General features: G+C 35.4%; 1 protein-coding gene across 1 annotated transcript in view; it reads right to left on the minus strand.

Annotated features, from left to right (window-relative positions):
* Positions 1-14,790, minus strand: part of LOC125136644 (glycine cleavage system H protein, mitochondrial-like) — a 61,095-nt gene that overhangs the window by 34,844 nt on the left and 11,461 nt on the right.

Raw genomic sequence — 14,790 nt, forward strand, 5'->3', positions numbered from 1 at the left:
AAGGAAAGGAAAGAGGAAATACATCTGTCATATTTCTTTTATCTTTTTCAAAGGGCTTTATCGTCTCAAGAGTTTAGCGAATTTTAAATACATCTTTGTCACTTCTCCCTGATGAACTTAGGGATTTAATTTAACTCCCAATTTAATATGATAACCTCCTATCCCCTCCCCGGCTTCCCACCTCTGTTAATTGCACTTGAATCCTAACCCTTCCTGGTGCTAAGTCAGGAGCTGAGTTTTGAAACCTCAGCCAACAGCACCTCAATTTGGCAAGACCTTCCAGGTTCTAACTGATTTTTTTCTCTTCTTCTTTCTCACTCAGTGATGTAAGCTCATTCAAATCTGCCTCTCTTCAAAACTAAATTTCTATTTTCAGAGTTCAGAAAGTAGGTCTTTTGTCTCTCATGTATGGAGTCAAGTAGATGGCTTTTAGATGCTCAGTGGAACATTGTATTTTATCATCATGAGACTAAATAGCCACAGGTTTTTGAACTTGAGTGGTTTGCTACCACAGTAGTGGTCTCTGTGACAATCCATTGTCTACCACTCTCTTCTCAAATCTGACTCCTGGAACCACAAATCAGTCTTAACAGCTTAGACATCTTGACAGTTATTTCCTGTAACATATGCGGAGTAGACATGCAAAATATTAGCAACCTATTTACCCCATAGTGGAAATTATTAGCACACAATTAGTTTCAACCGGAATTACTCATGTTTTTTTACTTGTTATAATTGGTTAACATTATTTAATTGTTTCTGTCCCTTTAGATGCACTTATTTGAAAGTATGATTACTACTGCTCCTAAACAACAAAAGCTTTGGAGGGAATTCATATGTGAACAGTAGCAGAAACTTCCATTGCTCTGTTAATTATCCTCATGCAGAATTTCAGGATTCAGCAAATCTTTTCATCCTGTTCTTAAAAGTACCATATTACTAAAAATAGATGTCTTTCACCTCTTTAAGAGGGCCCATCTGAATGCACTTATGTTTATTGCTTCTTGCTTTATAGTATCTTTCCATATTTATTTCATTTATCGTATGTATTTTAACTAAATAAGAATTAGAAACTCATTTTACGATTCTTCACCAATATTTTCCACTGTTTTAAGAGCTTTATTTCTGCCAGACAGCTAGGTGAAATTCTGTGATCCATACCTCATACTTGACATTCCAGTTCTGCAGAATAAATTTAATGCCTACTCTCATTTCAGTAACTGATTATAATCTCTTAGTGGGTAGGGACCAGAGCTGTTTAATTTTCTATGTGCAGCTCTCAGATGGCAATAAGTTCAGAGATTTACCAAACATATTTACAGAATGATAGCTTTTGTAGCAAAATATCCAGAAAAGTGAAAAATTATCAATTTTCTCCCATCTTAAGTTCAGAGAGAGAAGAAAATACTAGAAGATGCATGCATAGTTGTCTTGGTCCTGAGGCAAAGAGAGTCTCCTTGCCTGCACAGATTATAAAAAATAATTATGTGGGCATCACCCTGGCATATGCACCATTCTGATAATAAAATTTGAAATCATGTTCCACAAAGAATATTTACTGATCTAGCACAGGAATATTGAACTTCTTAACATGAAAGTAGGCTCAAAAAACCTGTTAAAAGCTTTTCAAGTTTTAGCTAATGAGCCACATTTAAGTAAAGGATATTCTTATCCTTACTCTGAAAACTAGAAGTTTTTCTGAATTATTAAATACATGACACAGAGCATGTTTGCCAAGTTCCCTATGGCAGAAGCATTCCAAATGCATATGATGAAAATCAACCTAATTTTCGGAACTGATAGGACTGCTAGGGGGCTTTGAAGAAAGAAATGGCCAGGGGACTTTATTCATGTTTTTTTGTGTGGGAGGGGGTCTTATTTTTCACATTTTTCCTTTTGTATTTCTTTATTTAAGAATTTACATATTTTAATTGAACATCTCCAAATTTTATCATCATAAAATTATAGAATTTGAGGGGAAGGTATACCAGAGAAACATCCATTAGTCATTTATTTTTGATGAACAAAATTTTGTGTATATTATGGTTATAATAAATGGTAGAGTAATTTAGACAGGTCATTTGGCTTTGAAAATTTTTATCTTAGTAGAGTGATTAGAAATTGGTCTGTTTTTTCAGAATTGGCTAGTTATTAACAAATTATAAATGTTTTACTGTAAGTTTCATAAATATTTGTTAACTTGTTATCAATAGGGACAATGAGCTGAATTAGAGTCTCTGTTACTTTCAAAGAGATTATAAGTAGTATATGTGAGTTCCAGTTGTTCCATATTTTTGCCATCATTTGGTATTATCAATTTTTTTAAATTATAAATATATTAATAGATGTGTAAAGGTATCTTTTTATGTTTCTTAATTTTGATTTCCCTAATGAATAATCATGATGAGTAAATTTTTTTCATCTTTTTTAAATTTTATTTTTATTTTTATTATTTTTTTACCATTTTCTTATTTATTTATTTATTTATTTTTCCCACTGTAGAGCAAGGGGATCAAGTTATCCTTACATGTATATATTACAATTACATTTTTTCCCCACCCTTTCTTCTGTTGCAACATGAGTATCTAGACAAAGTTCTCAATGCTACTCAGCAGGATCTCCTTGTAAATCTGTTCTAAGTTGTGTCTGATAAGCCCAAGCTCCCGATCCCTCCCACTCCCTCCCCCTCCCATCAGGCAGCCACAAGTCTTTTCTCCAAGTCCATGATTTTCTTTTCTGAGGAGATGTTCATTTATGCTGGATATTAGATTCCAGTTCTAAGTGATATCATATGGTATTTGTCTTTGTCTTTCTGGCTCATTTCACTCAGTGTGAGATTCTCTAGTTCCATCCATGTTGCTGCAAATGGCATTATGTCGTTCTTTTTTATGGCTGAGTAGTATTCCATTGTGTATATATACAACCTCTTCCGAATCCAATCATCTGTTGATGGACATTTGGGTTGTTTCCATGTCTTGGCTATTGTGAATAGTGCTGCAATGAACATGCGGGTGCACGTGTCTCTTTTAAGAAGAGTTTTGTCTGGATAGATGCCCAAGAGTGGGATTGTGGGGTCATATGGAAGTTCTATGGATAGATTTCTAAGGTATCTCCACACTGTTCTCCATAGTGGCTGTACCAGTTTACATTCCCACCAGCAGTGCAGGAGGGTTCCCTTTTCTCCACAGCCCCTCCAGCACTTGTTATTCGTGGACTTATGAATGATGGCCATTCTGACTGGTGTGAGGTGGTATCTCATGGTAGTTTTGATTTGCATTTCTCTTATAACCAGCGATGTTGAGCATTTTTTCATGTGTTTGCTGGCCATGTGTATATCTTCTTTGGAGAAATGTCTATTCAGGTCATTTGCCTGTTTTTCCATTGGGTTGTTGGCTTTTTTGCTGTTGTGCTGTATAAGTTGCTTGTATATTCTAGAGATTAGGCCCTTGTCGGTTGCATCATTTGACACTATTTTCTCCCACTCTGTAAGTTGTCTTTGGTTTCTTTTGGTTTCCTTTGCTGTGCCAAAGCTTGTCAGTTTGATGAGGTCCCATGGGTTTATTTTTGCTCTAATTTCTATTGCTTTGGGAGACTGACCTGAGAAAATATTCATAAGGTTGATGTCAGAGAATGTTTTACCTGTGTTCTCTTCCAGGAAGTTGATGGTGTCTTGTCTTATATTTAAGTCTTTCAGCCATTTGGAGTTTATTTTTGTGCATGGTGTGAGGGTGTGTTCTAGTCTTATTGCTTTGCATGCAGCAGTCCAGGTTTCCCGGCAATTCTTGCTGAATAGACTTTCTTTTTCCCATTTGATGTTCTTGCCTCCCTTGTCAAAGATTAATTGACCATAGGTATCAGGGTTTATTTCTGTGTTCTCTATTCTGTTCCATTGGTCTGTCTGTCTGTTTTGATACCAGTACCATACTGTCTTAATAACTGTGGCTTTATGGTATTTCCTGAAGTCTGGGGGAGTTATGCCTCCAGCTTGTTTTTTTTTTTCTCAGGATTGTTTTGGCAATTCTGGGTCTTTTGTTGTTCCATATAATTCTTGGACTGTTTGTTCTAGTTCTGTGAAAAATGTCCTGGGTAATTTGATAGGGATTGCATTGAATCCGTAGATTGCTTTGGATAATATGACCATTTTTACAATATTAATTTTTTTAACACAGGAGCATGGAATATTTTTCCCTTTCTTTACATCTTCTTTAATTTCCTTGATTAATATTTTATAGTTCTTAGCATATAGGTCCTTTACCTCCTTGGTCAGGTGTATTCCCAGGTATTTGATTTTTGGGGATGCAATTTTAAAAGGCATTGTGTTTTTGTTTCCATTTCTAATATTTCATTGCTGGTATACAGAAATGCAACTGATTTCTGAATGTTAATCTTATATTCTGCTACTTTGATGAATTCCTTTATCAGTTCAGGTAGTTTTGGGGTTGAGTCCTTAGGGTTTTCTATGTATAGTATCATGTCATCCGCATACTGTGATGGTTTTACCTCTTCTCTTCCTATTTGGATGCCTTTAATTTTGCATGCTTATCTGCAATTACCTTGCTTTCTTTGGTCTGTTCGTATCATTTGCCTATTTTTTATTGGGTTTTTTGATTCTTATTATTGAGCTTTCAGAGTGCTTTATGTATTACATATAAGTCCTTTATCAGATATATGGTTTTACAGTATATTCCCCCAGTACAAAACTTGTCATCTCACTCTTTATTTTTAAGGGTCACAGGTGTGACATATGGAAGTTCCCAGGCTACCTCCCTACCTACACCACAGCAATAGCAACATGGGATCTGTGCTGCTTCTGTGAACTACACAACAGCTCACTGAAAGGCCAGATCTTTAACCACTGTGTGGGGCCAGGGATTGAACCTGCATCCTCATGAATACTAGTCAAGTTCATTTCTGCTGAGCCACAATGGGAACTCCCTCATCTCACTCTCTTAATGTTGTCTCTTGAGAGCAGAAGTCCTTAGTTTTGATGAAGCCATTTTCTAATCTTTTTAATGGTCTGTGCCTAGATATAAGAAATAATTTCTAACTTGATGTCACAAAGATTTTGTCCTATGTTTCATTCTTGAAGTTTTATAAGGTCTTTCATCTATATCCATGATCTATTTTGAATTCATTTTGTAGATAATGTGTGTTAGTAAACAAAGTTCAATTTTGTATATAGAAAATTGAATATTTCAATTTGAATATACAAATACTGAAATTTGTATATTGAATTATTCTAGCACCAGTTGATGAAGACTATCCTTTTTCACTGAATTGCCTTTGTAGCTTTTTCAAAAGTCAATCATAAGTATGATTTGCTTTTGCACTTTTTATTTGGTGCTCTTTATTTGTCTCTATTGATGTCAGTACTACCCCATCTTGATATTATAATTTTATAATAATTTATGGAGTCAGGTACTATAACTTCTCCCACTTTTTCTTTCTCAAAGTTGTTTTGCCTATTTTAGTTCCTTTGCTTTTCTACATGAATTTTAGAAAAGCTTATCTATATCTAAGAAAAATGCTACTTCAATTTCATTGAGAAAGTGTTGAATATATAGATCAAATCAGGGAGAAGTAATATCTTAACAATTTGAGTTTTTTAATTAATAAATACTATATATTCTCTATTTATTTAAGTCTACTTTAATTTTTATCTAGCAACATTCCCTCATTTTAGTATGTCTTGTACATCTTTCACTAGATTTTTACTGAAGAATTGAATATTTTAAAACTATTGTAAATGACAGTTTAAATTATTTATTTATTTGTTTATTTATTTATTTTGTCTTTTTGCCTTTTCTAGGGCCACTCCTGTGGCATATGGAGGTTCCCAGGCTAGGGGTCTAATCGGAGCTATAGATGCCGGCCTACTCCAGAACCACAGCAATGTGGGGACCCAAGCTGTGTCTGCAACCTACACCACAGCAGCAACCTTAACCCACTGAGCCTGGCCAGGGATTGAACCTGCAACCTCATGGTTCCTAGTTGGATTCATTAACCACTGCGCCATGATGGGAACTCCAGTTTAAATTTTTTATTTTGCATTTTTCTCATTGCTTTTTATATTTAGATTGCATGGTATATAGTCTTGTTAAGATCTCTTATTGGTTCCCATAGGTCTTTTTGTAAATTTAATTGGATTTCCCATGTAGATGGTCATATTGTTTGAGAAAAGTCTAGTTTATTTCTTTCTTCCCAGGCTTGATGCTATCTACTCATTAGGATTACATTTATTACAATGATTTGAATAGCAAGTATAATGCTTAATAGAATTGATGAGAGCATATGTCCTTGCTTTGTTCTTGATCTCAGGATGAAGTCATTCAGTCTTTCATCTTTAAGATATTACCTGTAGTTTTTTTCATAATACCCTTTATCAGGTTGAGCAAGTTCTCTTCCCATTTTGCTGGGAGAGTTTTAATTAGGAATAGATTTGGAATGTTGTCAAAACCTTAGCTTCCAATGAAATGATCACATGGTTTTACTTTTTGTCTGTTAATATAATAAATTATACTGATTGATTTTCTAATGTAAAACAAAACTTTCACTCCTGAGATGAATTTTATTTGACCGTGATACATTGTCTTTTTATATATTGTTGCACTTTTTTGTGTTTTATTTGTATTTTATAACTCAATGAGTTTTATTTTATTTATAATTGTATTTTTTAACTCAATGAATTTTATTTTATTTATAATTGTATATTTTATTATTTATAATTGTATAATTATAATTGTATTTTTTAACTCTGAATTTTATTTTATTTATAATTGTATATGATCACAATCTAATTTTACAACATTTTCATCTAAAATCCCTAGCCTCTCCCTCATCACCCTCAACCTGTCTCTCTTTTCTTTGTAGAGACACACCCACAACATATGGAGGTTCCAGGCTAGGGGTTGAGTTGGAGCTGTAGCCGCTGGCCTACACCACCACAATAGTAATGCCAGATCTGAGCCACATATGCTACTGACACCACAGCTAATGGCAATGCTAGATCCTTAACTCAATGAGTGAGGCCAGGGATCAAACCTGTGTCCTCATGGATGCTAGTCTGATTCATTTCCACTGAGCCACGTTGGGAACTCCAAGCATAAGTTTTTTAAAGTTTGTGAGTCTCTTTCTGTTCTAAAAATAAGTTCATTGTATCCTCTTTTTAGATTACACATATAAGTGACAGCCTATGATGTTTGTGTCTCATTGTATGACTAATTCACTTAGCATGATAATTTCTAGGTCCATCCATGTTGTTGCAAATGCCATTATTTCATCCCTTTTTATGGCTGAGTAATATTCCATTGTGGATATGTACCACATCTTCTTTATCCACTCCTCTGTCAATGGACATTTAGGTTGTGTCCATGTTTTGGCTATTATATATAGTGCTGCAATGAACATTGGGGTGAATATCTTTTTGAGTCATAGTTTTCTCTGGATACATGACCAGGAGTGGGATTGCTGGATCAGAAGATAATTCTATTTTTAGATTTTGGCAGAATGTCCATACTGTTTTCCACAGTAGTTGCACCAATGTACATTTCCACCAATGGTGTAAGAAGTTTACCTTTTCTCCACACCATATAATATTTATTGTTTGTAGACATTTTGATGATGGACATTCTGGATGGTGTAAGGTGGTACCTCAGAGTAGTTTTTATTTTCATTTCTCTAATAAGTGGTGATTTGAACATCTTTTCATGTGTCTTTTGGCCCTCTGTATGTCTTCTTTGGAGAATTGTCTGTTTAGTTCTTCTGCCCATTTTTTGATGGGGTTGATTTTTTGATACTGAGCTATAGAAGATGTTTATATATTTTGGAGATTAATCCCTTGTCAGTCACCTCATTTGAAAATATTTTCTCCCATTCACTGTGTTGTCTCTTCATTTTGTTTAGGGTTTCCTTTGCTATGAAAAAACTTTTACATTTAATTAGGTCCCTTTTTTTATTTTTGTGTTTATTGTCATTACTGTAGGAGGTGATCTGAGAAGATACTGCTGTGGTTTATGTCAGAGTGTTCAGCCTGTTTTTTCTAAGAGTTTTATAGTGCCTGGTCTTATATTTAGGTCTTTAATCCATTTTGAGTTTATTTTTGTGTATGGTGTTAGGAAGTGTTCTAATTTCATTCTTTTGCATGTAACTGTTCAGTTTTCCCAGCACCACTTATTGAGGGGACTGTCTTTTCCCCATTGTATATTCTTGCCTCCTTTGTCATAGATTAGTTGACCATAGTTGCCTGGGTTTAATCCTGGACTTTCTATCCTGTTCTACTGAACTATATTTCTCTTTCTGTGCCAGTACCATATGGTTTTGATGACTGTAGCTTTGTAGGATAGTCTTAAGTCAGGGAGCCTCATTGCTCCAGCTCCATTTTTCTTTCTGAGGATGTCTTTGGCTATTCAGGGACTTTTGAGCTTCCAAACAAATTTTTAAATCTTTTGTTCTAGTTCTGTGAAAAATGCCATTGGTAATTTGATAGGGATTGCATTGGTCTGTAGGTTACCTTGGGTAGTATAGTCATTTTGACAGTACTGATTCTTCCAGTCCAAGAGCATGGTGTATCTTTCTATCTGTTTGTGCAATATTTGATTTCTTTCATCAGTGTCTTATATTTTTTAGAGTATAGGTCTTTTTTCTCTTTAGGTAGGTTTATTCCTAGGTATTTTATTCTTTTGGATATGATGGTAAATGGGATTGCTTCCCTAACTTCTCTTTCTGATCTTTCATTGGTAGTATATAGATATGCCATCAATTTCTGTGTATTAATTTTGTATCCTGCAACTTCGCCAAATTCATGGATGAGTTCTAACAGTTTTCTGGTAGAGTCTTTAGGATCTCTCTAGGTGTAGTATCATGTCATCTGCAAATAGTGATAGTTTTACTTCTTGCTTTCCAATTTGGATTCCTTTCATTTCTTTTCCTTCTCTTATTACCATGATAGGACTTCCAAAACTATGTTGAATAGTTGTGGCAAAAGCAGACTATCCTTGTCTTGTTTCTGATATTAGTGGGAATTCTTTCAGCTTTTCACCATTGAGAATGTTTTTAGCTGTAGCTGTGGGTTTGTCATATATAGCCTTTATTATGTTGTGGTAGGTTCCCTCTGTGCCCACTTTTTAGAGGTTTTTTTTTTTTTTTTAACCAGAAATGGGTGTTGGATTTTGTCAAAAGCTTTTTCTGCATCTATTGAGAGGATCATATGGTTTTTATTCTTCAGTTTGTTAATGCAGTGTATCACACTTATTTCTTTGCATATGCTGGAAAACCCTTCTAACCCTTGGATAAATACCACTTGATCATGGCACAATCTTTTTAATGTATTGCTGGATTCAGTTTGCTAGTATTTTGTTGAGAATTTTCACATCTACGTTCATCAGGGATATTGGCCTGTAATTTTCTTTTTTTGTGATATATTTGTCTGATTTTGGTATCAGGGTGATGGTGGCCTCATAGAATGAGTTTGGGAGTGTTCCTTCCTCTACAATTTTTTGAAATAGTTTCAGAAGGACAGGTGTTAACTCTTCTCTAAACTTTTGAGAATTTCCTGTGAAGCCATCTGGTCATGGATTTTTGTTTGTTGGAAGTTTTTTTTAAGTCACAGTTTCAATTTTAGTACTTGTAATTGATCCATCCATCTTTTCTATTTCATCTTTGTTTAGTCTTGGAAGATTTTACCTTTCTAAGAATTTGTCCAATTCTTCTACATTGTCCATTTTTATTGGTATATAGTTGCTTGTAGCAATCTCTTATGACCCTTTGTATTTCTGTGGTATATGTTGTAACTTTTTCATTTCTAATTTTATTGATTTGAGCACTCTCTCTTTTTTTCTTGATGAGTCTGGTTAAGTTTATCAATTTTGTTTATTTTTTCAAAGAACTAGCTGTTAATTTCATTGATCTTTTTTTGCATTTCTATTTCATTTATTTCTGCTCTGATTTTTATGATTTCTTTCCTTCTGCTAACTTTGGGTGTTGTCAGCTCTTCCCTATCTAGTTGCTTTAGGTGTAATTTAGGTTGTTTATTTGAGCTTTTTCTTATTTCCTGAGGTAGGCTTATATTGCTATAAATTTCCCTCTTAGAACTTCTTTTGCTGCATCCCACAGGTTTTGGATTGTTGTGTCTTTGTTGTCATTTGCTTCTAGGTATATTTTTAAATTTCCTTTTTGATTTCTTCAGTTATCCTCTGGTTGTTTAGTAGCATGCTGTTTAGTCTCCATGTGTTTGTGTTTTTTGTAGTTTTTTACTAGTTTTGATTTCCATATAACCTTGTGGTCAGAAAGATGCTTGATATGATTTCATTTTTCTTAAAGTTACCAAGCCTTGATTTGTGGCCCAGAATATGATCTATCCTAGAGAGAGAAGATTCTGTGTGCACTTGTGAAGAATGTGTATACTGCTGCTTTTGGAAGAAATGTTCTATAAATATCTATTAAGTTCATCTGGTCTAATGCATTATTGAAAGCCTGTGTTTCCTTGTCTGGATGATCTATCCATCGCTGTGAGTGGGGTGTTAAAAGTCCCACACTATTATTGTGTTATTGTCAATTTCTCCTTTTAAGATTGTTAGCAGTTGCCTTATATATTGAGGTGATCCTATGATGGGTGCATATATAGTTAAAACTGTTACATCTTCATGGATTGATCCTTTGATCATTATGTAATGTTCTCCTTTGTCTCTTACATTCTTTGAGGTCATTTTGTGTGATATAAGTATTGCTACTCAAGCTTTCTTTTGATTTCCATTTGCGTGGAATGTTTTCCTCCATCATTACCTTCAATTTGTATGTGTCTCTAGAACCAAAGTGGGTCTCTTGAAGACAACATATACGGGTCTTGTTTTTTATCCATTCAACCAGTCTATGTCTTTTTTTTTTTTAACTCAAATGAATTTATCACATATCTAGTTGTATAATGATCATAACAATTCAATTTCACAGGATTTCCATCCCATAACCCAAGCACATCCCCCCACCCCTCAAACTGTCTCCTTTGGGAACCATAAGTTTTTCACTCTGTGAGTGCAAAGTTCATTTTGTCCTTTTTTCAGATTCCACATGTCAGTGAAAGCATTTGATGTTGCTGTCTCATTGTATGCCTGACTTCACTTAGTATGATAGTTTCTAGGTCCATCCATGTTGCTAAAAATGCTGGTATTTCGTTCCTTTTAATGGATGAGTAATATTCCATTGTGTACATGTACCACATCTTCTTGATCCACTCCTCTGTCGATGGACATTTAGGTTGTTTCCATGTCTTGGCTATTGAAAATAGTGCTGCAGTGAACATCAGAGTACATGTGTCCTTGCGAGTCATGGTTTTCTCTGGATAGATGCCCAGGAGTGGGATTGCTGGATCAAAGGGTAGTTTTATTTTTAGTTTTGTGAGGAATCTCCATACTGCTTTCCACAGTGGTTGCAGCAATTTACAATCCCACCAGTAGCATAATAGGGTTCCTTTTTCTCCACACCCTCTCCATCTCTTATTGTTTGTAGACTTTTGGATGATGGCCATTCTGGCTGGTGTGAGGTGGTACCTCCTAGTGGTTTTGATTTGCATTTCTCTAATCATGACTGATGTTGAACATCTTTTCATGTGTTTTTTGGCCATCTGTATATCTTTGTAGAACTGTCTGTTTAGATCTTCTGCCCATTTTTTGATGGGGTTGTTTGTTTTTTTGGTATGGAGCTGCAGAAGGTGTTTATAAATTTTGGAGATTAATCCCTGGTCAGTTGATTCACTTGCAAAGATTTTCTCCCATTCTGTGGGTTGTCTTTTTGTGTTGTTTAGGGTTTCCTTTGCTGTGCAGAAACTTTTAAGTTTGATTAGGTCCCGTCTGGTTTTTTTTTTTTTTGCTTTTTATTGTCAATACTCTGATAGGTGGATCTGAGAAGATATTGCTGTCGTTTGTGTCAGAGAGTGTTTGGCCTATGTTTTCCTCTAAGAGTTTGATAGTGTCTGGTCTTACATCTAGGTCTTTAAACCATTTTGAGTTTATTTTTGTGTATGGTGTTAGGGAGTGTTCTAATTTCATTCTTTCCATGTGGCTGTCCGGTTTTCCCAGCACCACTTATTGAACAAGCTGTCCTTTCTCCATTGTATATTCTTGCCTCCTTTGTCATAGATGAGTTGGATGTAGGTGCGTGGGTTTAATTCTGGGCTTTCTATCCTGTTCCACTGATGTATATGTCTGTCTTTGTGCCAGTACCATATGGCTTTGATGATTGTTGCTTTGTAGTGTAGTCTGAAGCCCGGGAGCCTGATTCCTCCAGCTCCATTTTTCTTTTTCAGGATGTCTTTGGCTATTCTGGGTCTTTTGTGCTTCCAAACAAACTTTAAAATATTTTGTTCAAGTTCTGTGAAAAATGTTCTTGGTAATTTGATAGGGATTGCATTGAATCTGTAGATCGCCTTAGTCATTTTGATAACATTAACTCTTCCAATCCAGGAGCATGGTATATCTTTCCATCATCTTTGATTTCTTTCATCAGTGTCTTATAGTTTTCAGAGTACAGTTCTTTTGTCTCTTTAGGTAGGTTTACTCCTAGGTATTTTATTCTTTTGGATATGATGGTAAATAGGATTGCTTCTCTAATTTCCTTTTCTGATCTTTCATTTTTAGTATATAGAAATGCTGTCGATTTCTGTGTATTGATTTTGTATCCTGCAACTTTGCCAAATTCATGGATGAGCTCTTACAGTTTTCTGGTGGAGTCTTTAGGATCTCTCTAGGTATAGTATCATGTCATCTGCAAATAGTGATGGTTTTACTTCTTCCTTTCCAATTTGGATTCCTTTTATTTCTTTTACTTCTCTGATTGCTGTGTCTAGGACTTCCAGAACTATGTTGAAGAGTAGTGGCAAGAGCAGGCATCCTTGTCTTGTTCCAGATCTCAGTGGGAATTCTTCAGCTTTTCACCATTGAGAATGATGTTAGCTGTGGGTTTGTCATATATGGCCTTTATCATGTTGAGGTAGGTTCTCTCTATGCCCACTTTCTGAAGGGTTTTTCTCAGAAATGGGTGTTGGATTTTGTCAAAGGCTTTTTCTGCGTCTATTGAGAGGATCATATGGTTTTTATTCTTCAGTTTGTTAATGTGGTGTATCACATCGATGGATTTGTGGATATTGAAGAACCCTTGCATCCCTGGGATAAATCCCACTTGATCATGATGTACAATCGTTTTAATGTATTGTTGGATGCGGTTTGCTAGTATTTTGTTGAGGATTTTTGCATCGATGTTCATCAGTGAAATTGGCCTGTAGTTTTCTTTTTTTGGGGAATCTTTGTCTGGTTTTGGTGCCAGGGTGATGGTGGCCTCATAGAATGAGTTTGGGAGTATCCCTTCCTCTGCAATTTTTTGAAATAGTTTCAGAAGGAGAGGTGTTAGCTCTTCTCTAAATGTTTGACAGAATTCGCCTGTGAAGCCATCTGGTCCTGGACTTTTGTTTGTTGGAATTTTTTTTCTTTTTTCTATTTTTGTTTTCCTTTTCTAGAGCCACTTCCCATGGCACATGGAGGTTCCCAGGCTAGGGGTCCAATCAGAGCTGTAGCCACGGGCCTACGCCAGAGCCACAGCAACGCAGGATCTGAGCCGCATCTGCAACCCACACCACAGCTCACCGCAATGCTGGATTGTCAACCCACTGAGCAAGGGCAGGAACCAATCCTGCAACCTCATGGTTCCTAGTCGGATTTGTCAACTACTGCGCCATGGTGAGAACTCCTGTTTGTTGGAAGTTTTTTAATCACAGTTTCCATTTCAGTTCTTGTGATGGGTCCATTCATCTTTTCTATTTCATCTTGGTTTAGTCTTGGAATATTGGACTTTTCTAAGAATTTGTCCATTTCTTCTAGGTTTTCCATTTTATTGGCTTATAGTTCAATATAGTAGTCTCTTATGATCCTTTGTATTTCTGTGATATCCGTTGTTACTTCTCCTTTTTCATTTCTAATTTTATTGATTTGAGTCCTCTCTCTTTTTTGCTTGATAAGTCTGGCTAGGGGTTTATCAATTTTGTTGATCTTTTCAAAGTACCAGCTTTTCATTTCATTGATCTTTTCTATGGTTTTCTTTGTTTCTATTTCATTGATTTCTGCTCTGATCTTTATGATTTCTTTCCTTCTACTGACTTTAGGTCTTGTCTGTTCTTCTCTCTCGAGCTGCTTTAGGTAAAGTTAGCTTGTTTATTTGGGCTTTTTCTTGTTTCCTGAGGTGGGCTTGTATTGCTATAAACTTTCCTTTTAGAATGGCTTTTGCTGCATCCCATAAGTTTTGGAGTGTCGTATCGTCATTGTCATTTGCTGCTAGGTGTTTTTTAATTTCTTCTTTGATTTCTTCAGTGATCCATTGGTTGTTTAGTAGCATGTTGTTTAGTCTCCACGTGTTTGTGTTTTTTGCAGTTTTTTCCTTGTTGTTGATTTCCAGTTGTATAGCGTTGTAGTAGGAAAAGATGCTTGATATGATTTCAATTTTCTTAAAGTTACTGAGGTTGGATTTGTAGCCCAGGATATGATAAATCTTAGAGAATGTTCCATGTGCACTTGAGAAGAATGTGTATTCTGTTGCTTTTGGATGAAATGTCCTATAAATATCTATTAAATCCACCTGGTTTAATGCTTCATTCAGGGCCTGTGTTTCCTTATTGATTTTCTGTCTGGTTGATCTGTCCATTGTTGTAAGTGGGGTGTTAAAGTACCCCACTATGATTGTGTTATTGTTGATTTCTCCTTTTAAGGTTGTTAGCAGTTGCCTTATATATTGTGGTGAACCTGTGTTGGGTGT

This window comes from Phacochoerus africanus, chromosome 9 (genome assembly GCF_016906955.1).
Source record: "Phacochoerus africanus isolate WHEZ1 chromosome 9, ROS_Pafr_v1, whole genome shotgun sequence".
NCBI classification, from domain to species: domain Eukaryota; kingdom Metazoa; phylum Chordata; class Mammalia; order Artiodactyla; family Suidae; genus Phacochoerus; species Phacochoerus africanus.